Source organism: Heterocephalus glaber, unplaced genomic scaffold (genome assembly GCF_053883595.1).
Source record: "Heterocephalus glaber isolate CG9 unplaced genomic scaffold, H.glaber_assembly_v1.0 deba00001606, whole genome shotgun sequence".
Lineage (NCBI taxonomy): Eukaryota > Metazoa > Chordata > Mammalia > Rodentia > Bathyergidae > Heterocephalus > Heterocephalus glaber.
The window spans coordinates 12,423,463-12,431,883 of record NW_028258377.1 but is presented as its reverse complement, the minus strand read 5'-3'; the positions used below and the strand labels follow the sequence as shown (position 1 = coordinate 12,431,883).

Below are 8,421 nucleotides of genomic sequence, written 5' to 3'. Positions count from 1 at the left end.
GTGCTCCCTTCGGCAGCACATATACTAAAAATTGGAATGATACAGAGATTAGCATGGCCCCTGCGCAAGGATGACATGCAAATTCGTGAAGCATTCCATATTTTTAGAAAAAAAAAAATGAGGCAAGTTGGACATAGTGGTGCACACCTGTAATCCCAGCACTCAGGAGGCAGGAGGATCACTGAGTTTGAGGCCAGCCTGTGAGTTCAAGGACAGCCTGAGACCCTGTCTCAAAAGCAACAACAGGGCCGGGGATTTACCTCAGTGGCGCTGCGACTGCCTTGCAAGCCTGAGGTCCTGAGTTCAATCCCTGGTACAGGAAAAAAAAAAAAGTAACAATAACAAAAATAAATAAATTTTTAAAAAATAAAAATGAGGCAAGTGTCCAGGAAAAATTCAAAGCTCCACAATCAGGGGGTGGGGGTGAACTATAGCATTCTACGTAACTCCCATAGTGAAATTCATTTCCATCATGGTAATTATCATTTGTTTAGCTAAAAAAAAAAAAAAAAAGACATAATCATAGTAGGAAGTCACAGAAAGAAGGTAGAGCATAAAGGGGTAAACCTTAAGTACTCAACAAGAAACTAAAGCCAGGAGCTGTGGCTCATGCTCAGGAGTCTGAGGCATGAGGGCCGCTTGAGTAAATTCAGCAACTCAGGGCCACCTGGGCAGCACAGAAAGATTCCATCTCAAAACCAAAACAAAACAGGAAACAAAACCCAAGGAAGAAAATATGTAATGGTGGAAATGTATACATTTTTAAAAAGATGACACAGGGGCCGGGGATTTAGCTCAGTGGTTTCCCCGCCTGCTGTGAAAGGGCAAGGACCCGAATTCGATCCCCGGTACCAAAAAAAAAAAGATGACACAGGCATATAGTTTAAAAATATGGGTTCGGGGATTTAGCTCAGTGGCATCGCACCTGCCTCGCAAGCGCAAGGTCTGGAGTTTGATCCCCGGTACCAAAAAACAGAAAGTAACTACTAGAAGAAACAGCTAAAAGAGTTTTAAAATCATTATCCATGGAGGCCAGGCATGGTGGTACACTTCTGTGATCCCAGCACTCAGGAGGCTGAGGTAGGACTACATAGTGAATTCAAGGCCAGCCTGAACTACAAAGAGAAATCTTGTCTAAAAATTAAAAAAAAAAATTTTTCCCTGGAGAATAGAAACTGGGGATCACTGTACAGTTCTAATCTTTGTTGTTGCTGTGGGCCTTTGGTATAGTTGATATTTTATTACATTTATTATTGATATATTTTTAAAAAGTGGGTTTTTTTGGTACCAGGGATCAAACTCGGGTCCTTGCACTTTCAAGGCAAGTGGCAGAACCACTGAGCTAAATCCCTGGCCCCAATGTATTTTTTTTTTTCCCCAATGTATTTTTAAATTTTTTTTTTTTTTTTGGTACCGGGGATCCAACTCAGGTCCTTGAGCTTGCGCAGCAGGCAGCGATGTATTTTTAAATTTAAAAAATTGATATTAATCATAAATTACTTCAGTTAGCCCAAAGACTTCTTTGATTTTAGCAAGTTGTTTTCTTTTCCTCGTGGAAAATTAGGTTCTTAATGTGGTAAATTTCTACTTTGCAATATTCTCACCCTTTTTCAGAGTCATAAACAAATTTTAAGGCATATTTATCAGGTCTGTTGTGGGGAGAATATCTTCTTTCTGAAACACTGAGCTGGTTTATTTAAGGGAATTTTGTTTTCTTTTTTGGCCCTGGGGCTTGAACCCAGACCCTTTGCCCTGAGCTACATCCTCAGCCTTTTTTAAATTTTTTGAGATAAAAAATAAAATAAGGGCTCGCTAAATCCCTAAACTGCCAGGCTGGGCTGGAATTTCCAATCTTCCTGCCTCCCAGGATGCTGGACTTACAGGCATGGACTACTGTACCTAGTTTAAGGGGACTTTTATTGTTATGCATACCTTGGGTGATATGAAATTTGTTCATAAATAATGGGAAGGTATGTAAGGAAACCTGAGCCATTCAACTACAGATTAAATTACCCCTTGTCTGAAATGCTTGGGACAAGAAGTGGTTTTGGATAGTGGAATATTTGCATATGCATAGAGGTATCTTAAGGATGGGATCTAAGTCTAAATGTAGAATCCACCTCTGTCTCACATACACCTTATACATATAGCCTAAAGGTAATTTTATACAATATTTTTGTTCCTTTTTTGGGGGGGCTATCAGGGATGGAACTCAGGACCTTGCGCTTGCAAGGCAGGTGCTGGAACCACTGAGCTAAATCCCCGGTCCTACAATATTTTTAATAATTGTGTGCATTAAAAAAGTGGGTTTTTGGGGGTTTGTGTGTGTGTGTGTGTGTGTGTTTTGGTACCGGGGATTGAACTTGAGTCCTTGTGCTTTCCAGGCAGGCAGCAGAACAACTGAGCTAAATCCCTGGCCCCCAAAAAAGTTTTTTAGGGTGGAATTTTCTACCTGTGGAATCAAGTTGGCATTCAAAATATTTCAGATTTTGATGCATTTCAGGGTTTTTAGATTAGGAATGTTCAGCTTCTAGTGATGTAAAGAATTAGACCACATCCTAAAAACATAGCTTTTTGCATGCCAGATTAAAATTTTTACAAGCAGGTCTCCTTATCAAAAACCCTGAATCAGACAGCCCAAAGCTGCTGAAAATAAATAAATGTAGGATTGACTAAAATTTAGCTCCAACCCTCAACTTTGGAACTTTAAAACCTGCTAAGGAACAGATGTTCATTTTGGTTTTTGGAAATCGAAAGAGCTTTGAGACTGCAGAATATAAGGTCAAAATTTTAACTGGATGCTCTGAATTTGCAAACTTTCTCACATTTCTAATTGGACTGCGGAATGTTAGCAAGAGTGAGCCGCTAGGGGACGCCCTGGCTCCCTGCACCCGTCCTAAAGTGGAGCCGAATGCTTGGAGCCCTGGAATTTTGTTTTTGTTTTTGTTTTTTGTCTGCTTTCTAGGAGAGTACGGAATACCATTACGGAAAGGATTTTGTGTCCAAGATGATAAATACAACTGTCTTTTGGTATCCGTTGGGGATCAACTGTGGAACCCCTTCAGACACCAAAATCCACAGATGTTCATGTCCCTTATATAAAATGGCATAATATTTGGACTTAATCTATAAGCATTCTGCAATATACTTATTTTTTGGTACCAGGGATCAAACTTGGAACCTTGCACTTTCAAGGCAGGCAGTGGAACCACTGAGCTAAATCCCCGGCCCCCTCCCATATACTTTAAAATAATCTCTGGATTACATACTTATAATACTAATACGATGTAAATGCAATGTAAAGAGTTGTTATACTAATGGATGTGGTGTTTCACACCAGTAATCCCAGCATTCTAGGAGGCTGAGGCAGGAGGATCACAAATTTGAGACCAGCTTTAGAAACTTGGCAGACCCTACCTATCTCAAAATTAAAAAAAAAAAAAAATCTGGGGATTGAGCTCAGTACACAGGTCCTGAGTTCAGTCTCTAGTCTCTCTCTCTCTCTCTCTCTCTCTCTCTCTCACACACACACACACACACACACACACACACACACGCACACAGAGTTAATCTGTATTGTTTAGGGAAGGATCAGAAAAAGTCACTTGTGTGTTCAATACCGGTACAGCCAGTATTGGCTTAATGACCACTAATGACCAGTAGGCCTAATGACTTAGAGCACCATACTAGGCTGACTGAATCCACAGATGGTGAACCCATGGATATGGAGGGCTGACTGTATTGAAATTTCCTGTTCATTCTAGCAGATACAATGGTATTTTTTTTTTTTTTGGTGCTGGGGATCGAACTTGGGTCCTTGCGCTTGTGCAGCAGGCGCAGGCGTCGAAACCACTGAGCTAAATCCCCGGCCCAACAATGGTATTTGTATTGGATCATTTTATTATTACTGTAGGTCTTCAAATATGCTGTGTATTGGGTGTGTGTAAGCCACAACAGAATGGCCACAGACACAAAGTGTCTAAACATGCCTCAACTTTTGGTGTGGAAAAGAATTCCTTTACATACTTATTGAAAATGCAGATTCTCAACCCAAGTGTGGTGGTACACATCTATAATCCCAGCACTCAGGAGCCTGAGGCAGGAAAATCACTGTGAATTCAAGGCCACGCTAGGCTACATAGTGAGTTCAAGGCCACCGTGAACTACATAGCAAGGCCTTGTCTCAAAAAACAAAAAAACCCCAAAAAACAAAATGCAGATTCCCAAGCTCCACTTGCAGCAATTTCATTCAGCAAGCCTGGTGGCTCTTGGACCCTGGTCTAAGAAATGTGGCCTGACTTGTGTCAGTCATTTGGATGTTTGCATCCAACCTTCTTGAGGCTAGAATGGGGAATATTCATGCTTTTCAGGATCTAGAGCTTTGGCACCCAATACTCTACTTCCATTTATCCTGACTACCACAAGCCTGTCGCCCAGTGTATGTAGAAACTGCTCCTCCTTGCCTGCAAGAGGTACTGGGTGTCATGTCACAGAGGGTCAGTTAATAGAAGGGGGCTTATACATTTCCACAAGATCTGCAGAGGGCAGACACACCCTCAGTGCAAAGGTTGTGAATACAGATTGCAGAGTCAATATGTGTTGGCAGAAGCCTCACTTACACAGCTTGAAATGTCTGTTTTCCAACCACATGACTAAGAACAAGACCATGGATACTGAGGCCAGAGCATTTCAATGTCCTTTCCCCACCTCTACCTTCAACAGGAGAGCCAAAAGATGACAGGGGTCAATTACCTACTGCTGAATAAAAAACCACCCAAAGCTTAAGGGTAGAAAACAACAATAATTTGTTTACACTCCTGGATTCTGTGGATCAGGAGTCTGGGGAGAGGTCTTCTGTGCCCCGTAATGCCTGAGGCCTCTACTGAGGTGACCTGAATGGTTGATGTGGGAGACCAGGTGTTCTCTCTCCTCACACTTTCTGCACCTGGACCTAAATGGCTGAAGAATGGGATCAGCTAGTGAGACCAGGAAGCTAGAGGGCAGAGGGGCAGGGGAAGTCTGTTCTCTGAACATCAGAAGCCTGGCTAAAAATAGAGCCCATTGTTTCAAAGGGCAAAAGCCTGGGTAAACTGAGATAAGCCCCTGGAAGATGGGGTGCAAGGGACTGCCTGACATCAGAAGCCCAGCTAAAAGCAGTAACCACATTGTTTCATTGTCTCATTTTCATCCACCCACCAAAATAGCCCAACAAAGTGTATATAAAACCCCTGAACCTTGGGGCCTCCTCAGCATCCTCCCTTGGAGCCCTCAGCTAGCAAGAGCTTTTTTTGTTCTCACTAATAAACTACACTTGGTTCTTTCCCCCACTGCTATCCATTGACTTAATTCTTTGTGATCCTCAGAACAAGAGCCCAGAAAGAAGCCTGGTTACACTAGGACTGTTAACTGCAGCCCTCCACCGTGGGGGACCAGGGGGTGGAACACCTTACATAATGGCTCCCCCAACCTGTCTGGCTTTAACAACCCAGCCTGGAATGTCCCAGAGTGTCACTTCTGCCACACTTCAGTAACTGAAGCAATCACAGACTTGCCCAGACTCAAGGAGAGAGAACAAAAGCACTGACACTACATGTCAATGGACAAGTGTAAAAAATTTGGGCAGTTTTACAAAACCATCACAGTAGGTCATCAGAAAAATAAATGATAAATAACAGAAGAAAAAATTTATAGATCAGAAGAAACACACAAATTCCAAATTGAATAAGCTCCTCGAGCGCCAGGGAGGAAGAAAATGAGAAAAGATTCAAACCTGGACAGTCACATCTTGTTTCAGAGCACCAAAGATAACAACTCTTTAAAATTTCCAGAAAGAGTAGCAGTATATTTTCAGGCCCAGGAGAGTTAAGGATGATTACTGCCCAAATAAGTCAGCTTGCTGTCACTGTAACAAAATGCCTGGGATAATCAACTTGAAAGGGCTGATTTGGGCTCATGGTTTCAGAAGTTTCAGTCCATGGTCACTCGGACCTGTTGCCAAGACATGGGTGGCACAGTAAGTCATGGTGGGAGCATGTAGCAGAGGATCCCTGTCCACCTCATGCCAGCTGGGAAGGAAAGTGAGAGAGGAGGAGCCAGAGTTCTAGCGTCCTCAAGGGTGCACCTCCACTGCCCTAATTTTCACTAGGGCCCACCTCCTACAGATTGCATCACCCAGTGGCATCAAAGGCTAGGAACTAAGCCTTTAAAAGATTTCAGATCCAAACCACAGCAATCCCCAAACTGTCTCTAAGAATTTCTAAAGGATATACACACATCGCTTCTCGGCCTTTTGGCTAAGATCAATTGTAAAGGACATACACACAGTCCCCAACTTACCATGGTTCAACTCATGATTTTTCCACTCTATTATGGTGCAAAAGTGATATACATTCAATAGAAACCAAACTTCCAATTTTGAGTTTAGGTCTCTTCTCAAGCTAACAAATATTGTCTGACTCTCTCAAAATGCTGGGCAGTTGCTAAGAAGTTACTAGGGGAAACATCCAGTACTCTGCAGTATTCTGAAGGGCACTGTATTGCTAGGCTAGAATGATTAGGTGTATTAAATGCATTTCCAATTTAGCATATTTCCAACCTATGGTGGGTTTGTGGGGATGTAATCCCATCATTAGGGAGCATCTGTATTTCACAAAAATGTAAAAAGAAAACAGGAGATACAAGAATGGCAGAGTAAAGGGACCAAGAAAGCAAGTAATTGCATTTTTCATTGTTTTTAGGAGCTGAGGATTAAACCCAGGGCCTCATAAATGCTAAGTACATGCTCTACCACTGAGCTACACCATCAACCCCTGTAACAGCACATTTTTATTGATTGATTAAGATAAGAGTCTCCCTATATAGTTCAGGCTGGCCTTGAACTCACAGTGATCCTCCTGCCTCAGTCTCCCAAATGCTGGGATTATTAGGCGTGCAACCACCACACCTGGTAACAGCTTATTTTTTAAAATAAAAATTTAGAATCAAAATCCCAAATAATTTCTGTTAATTTTCCACTGTACCCCTCTAGGATGATGGAAAGTGCAGGCTACATAGCCCTGCAGGACACCAAGAGAATCCTATCCAGGATTCCAGATTTCCAGAGTTTTCCACCAGGCAGTGCTACACGAGGGGCAAACTAGCTGAGATGAAGAGAATGTGCCATGGCATGGGCAGGTCACCTGGTTTCTTATGAATCAGTACCTCCTGACATCACACAAGTTAAGTTTGCCTGATTCCTTCCTAACATGCTCTCCACAAAATCAGACTCCCTCCTAAACTGACCTGTGACATTTCTCAATATACTAAATCAATCATTCAATGCATCTAAACAAGATTCTCCCTCTGTCATGATTTCCCATTTTATCAATTAGGATTAGGTTGAGTGAAAAAACAAAACAATGTATTCACAGTGGTTGATCTCTCTCGTGTGTGAATGCTGACTGCAGCAACAGGCCAGAGCCCAGGACACTGGTGTGCCTGCTCCAGGTGCCAGTGTGCCAGGAGCCTGGTGCCTGTGGGTGCATATATGAAGGCCAGCAGGTTAAGCACCCATTGCCTCTAAGCCTCAAGGCCACCCTGCTGTACTCTTTTGTATGATGCTAGGTCTGGAGCTCAGTGAACATTTCCCAGCCTCTTTAGCAAGCCACTTCCTCTGGGGTTCTCCCATCAGGAAGTACAGACTGGAAGGAGCTAGTAGGAAGAAGAGCCTTACTTTCAGGACCAGGAGCCAATGCCTCCAGCTTCTTCCTCACTGCCAGCAAGGACAGCCTGCTCAGCCCTCTGCAAACCACCTTGACCCCCCAAGCACCAGCTGTGTTAGTTCCCTCCCCACTGGCCAAGGCTCTGAGCCACTTGCATGCTGAGGGGGCTGAGCCTCTCCTAGAAGACCAAGTACCTGAAATACACTTTCCTCAGTGGTCTGAGCCATACCAGTGGTGCCCACTCCCCCAGCCTCCTGTGTTCTGCTTCTACCATCTCTCCCCTTGTTCCCTGAGGGAGGTACTTCTTCCTACATCACACTTCCGGCCTACTTCAGTGGCCCCATTTTCCTCTCAATCTCCTCACATCCCTGTGACCAATTCCCTACATCAAAACCCCTCCATTTGAAATACTCAGAGTGGTATGTACTTTCTAGACTGGATACTGAATCATGATCTCTCTCTGCCAGACCCTACACTCCCTGAAGGCAGGAATTTGCTTCTGTATCCCTTGCCTAGTGCTTGCCTAGTTCATACCAAGAGTTTAATAAAGACCTCTTGTACTAGCGTTTAGTCCATATATGCATCAATATTGTTGACACAAATCAGAAAATGCCAAATATTGATCATAAGATTTTTACAACAAGGTGCCTTTTGGAAATGCATATCTTTCTTTTTTTCCAGTACTAGAGATTAAACACAGGGCCTTCACACTGAGCTACAC

General features: G+C 43.0%; 1 non-coding gene across 1 annotated transcript; it reads left to right on the top strand.

Annotated features, from left to right (window-relative positions):
• On the top strand, positions 1-105 carry LOC147822934 (U6 spliceosomal RNA). The gene has a single exon (XR_015444910.1). It is a non-coding gene; the product is annotated as a U6 spliceosomal RNA (small nuclear RNA).
• Positions 106-8,421: the final 8,316 nt, after the last annotated feature.